Consider the following 3,470-nt stretch of genomic DNA (forward strand, 5'->3'; position numbering starts at 1 on the left):
TTAGCAAGAAAAAAAATCAATTAACTACAACCATTCATTCAGTCATACGGACTAGCTAAATCGTGCATGCAATGCTGACTAAATCATGCATGCAGTCAAGCTATCTCATTATACATAGTCCTACGTGCAGGTTCCAGTTGCACGCACATCTCAAAATTATTTGGTCACACACAAGACAATCCTGCTCATATTTCACACATGTGTGGAATGGGATGTACTGTCAAGTCAAACAGCCATGATTTATATAGGAAATTTCTTTTTAGGACTATGTGAATTCAGGATCAGTCAGTTTGGAACCTGTCAAAACTGTATATCAACACATATTATTCTCCTACGATAATTAAAATTTCCCTCAGGAAGAACATGACGGACTCAGATCACCATACACACATCACATGTGTGCATCTCGGCAGCAGTCAACTCAATTTACCAGCGATTGGTACAGCAATCGGTAGGGAATTACCTCAGATGTCGGGTAAGCTTGTTCATCTTGAACGCGCATATTGTACGCGCGCAGCAATTGGTACATCAATCGCCAAGAGCTCCTCCGGCCTCGTTCCCATGGGGGAAGGCGCGGCTGCTGCCTCCTCTGCTCCACGGCTCCCTCCCCCTCCCGTCCGTCAGCGCCGCGGTAGCTCCTCCGGCTTCGTCTTCATGTGGGAAGCCCCGGCTGCTGCTGCCTCATCCGCTCGCGCACCGCCCTCTTCATGTCCGTCGGCCTCGCCGACAGCTGCGCCGGTCTCATCTCCATGGGAAGGAAGACGCGGGCTGCTACCTACTCCGCCCCCGCGCCGCCGTTTACCGTGGCCGGCATCTGAGGGTGTGGGAGTTCGGCCTGGAGTTCTCCTTCGGCTCGCTGGATCTGACGAGGGTCAAGGGTGTGGAGAGTTCGAGAGAAGGGAGCAGAGGGAGCTAAGCTGAGAGCAGAGTGAGCTGAGTGAGGACTGGCGCAGCTGACCGGTTCGTGTTCGGTTGGATCGGTGGGCACCGATGCTTATTTCCTGCGTTGGAGAGGCCGGCGCTTGAGAATGTCGTCCGGAAGAAAAAATATATAGATAAGCGCCCAATCTAGCACTCCTCCGTTGGAAGACCAGACTTTTACACCGGTGCTCCATCGTAATTTAGTTTTACTAGTACAAATGCCCGTGCGTTGCACCGGACGAAAAAAGAGGCACAATCTGCTTCATATTTCATTGTGCACCATTTTATATATCTAATTTTATTAAACATCGATAATAAAGTAAGCTGATTATTACTTTTTGTAGAATTAATTTTGGGCATGAAGAAGCCAACTTAGCATTCTTCATAAGATGGAAGAGCAGTTTTGCATGGATTAGTTTGTTAGTCATCTTTTTGGCTTTTCTGGAAAACATGAAAATTTCCTCATTTTTAATAGAAGTTAAGGTTTACGTAAAAATTGGAACACTTCTTTAAAAATAATAAATATTTATGAAAATTAGAACATTTCTTTAAAAAAACACATTTTTAACATGTGTTTTTTGTTTAAAGAATGTTTTGATACTTTTGTACATTTCTAAATGATTTTTTTTAGTAAAAATGGAACTTTTGGGGGGAATTTTTATGATTTAAAAAAATGCAAACCTATTTTTTTGAAACAATAATAGTGTGAACATGTGTAAGACTGAACATTTTTAAACTAATTTCTTCAGTAAACAAATTGAATCGGCCACATGCAAGGTCGGGTTCTCACGTACTTGGAACAATATTCTTGAAAAGAATGCTTGATTTACTAACAATCGCATGGCGATGGCTGAGTAGACTTGATCAAGAATTGTTGTTGTCCAAGTCGAGGAGCTAGCCCAGGATGATGTGAGAGTTGCCTGGACAGATAATCATTAATTGTATCTACTGGTCTAGTAGCACCTCGGACCGTTTCAAAGATCTCAGTTTCGGGTATGATGCAATGAAGCCGCTATGGTTACCCTGGTAAACATGTAAACATGACAAATCCAAAAATGCCTAACCACTAATACATTGGCAGCCTGCAAGTATTTCTTAGCTCAAACCCTCCATGTACAGCATGCTCTGGGCAACACCTCAGAAAGTGCTAGATTTGTGCAAGACAAACAAAATATAGAGTTAGTAATGCCATTCAACATTATTAATTAGTTTTTAGTTCTAGAGATATAGGATTATCTTAGAAAACCTTTCACTGTTGTTTCATTAACCTGACGTTCAATATTCCAGAAGCCATAAAGACGCCGTAGTAGTAGCCGTTGGCAGCATTGTAGCCATAACTTGTATTGCCATTTGACTACACCTTCGAACAACAGTATAATTAAATGCATGTTAGCCATAATTTATCCTCGAGTAGATAATAGTTCACCAGATAAAAAATGTGTAAGATGTAACCTACTGCATGAACACCTTACTTGATAGGTTATCCTTGCGTCCAGCGAACACCTTGTTTGATGATTAAGTAGAAACATAATCTCCGACAGAAATCATCAACATTCCATAAAAAACTCAACATTTATACATATAAATAATTATCATATTACAACCTGATCAGAGAACATGAAGAAGACCATAATTGTGAAACACTGAAGATTATGTGGACTTGTTGATTCCAAGCGTGAAGGGCAAGGAGCAGAGGGCATACCTGGTGATTGTCGTCGGTCCATCGTCTACGACATGGCCTACCTGCAGCTCGTTGGGAGGGTGTTGTAGATGTTGCTGCAAGTTCCGGCTCCTCTGCTGCGGTTGCGGGAGCTTGGCGCGTCGCATCTATGACCAGCATTCCACTCGGAACAACTTCAAAAGTCCAAGCAAGATTTTTTTCAGGCATGTTTTTGGAACTGGTTAACATAGAGGCCTAGGCACATATTTGACAAGACAAAAACAGAGACAACCATTACCACTAATAATGAGTGAAAGGTGATTTGGTTTCTAAGCATAAAACTGAATCAGCTTAACTGATCATGCTTATGCCTCTCATTTAGCAAAAACTTCCTCTGTACCGTAATGAGTTGAACTGCTAGAACGACATCTATTATGATAGTATAATTCTTGTGTATTTGGTGCCTGAAACTTGTACCAACTAAAACTACTCTCGGAAGACAGTTTTGAACATCAATTTTTAGACGTAATGGATAACAATAAAGATTACAATAATTTAGATACATATATTTGGTGCACTTAATTCATCTCAGAGAAAAACACAATTCGCTGGAAAAATAATGCCAAGTCCAATAGTACTGCATACCATTCAATTCATGTTCTTGATCTCACCCTGCCGGCATCTTTCCTCAGGCCGAGCTCGCCGTAGTAGTCCCTCACCAACGATCTCAAACAGTACTGCCCAGGTTACCTGATTAACCAGAGAGACACTTGATCATTGTGTTCACAGATGAGTTGGATGAATGTTAAACTAAACCCAGCTGGAAAATAATGAAAATCTGAACTAAACTGACCCAAAATCAAATCTAAGCCTTTCTATGCATGGCAAC

At 41.6% G+C, this 3,470-nt stretch overlaps 1 protein-coding gene across 1 annotated transcript in view; it reads left to right on the forward strand.

Moving 5' to 3' along the window:
- Positions 1 to 3,470, forward strand: part of LOC119299026 — a 31,990-nt gene that overhangs the window by 2,146 nt on the left and 26,374 nt on the right.

This window comes from Triticum dicoccoides, chromosome 5A, assembly GCF_002162155.2.
Source record: "Triticum dicoccoides isolate Atlit2015 ecotype Zavitan chromosome 5A, WEW_v2.0, whole genome shotgun sequence".
Lineage (NCBI taxonomy): Eukaryota > Viridiplantae > Streptophyta > Magnoliopsida > Poales > Poaceae > Triticum > Triticum dicoccoides.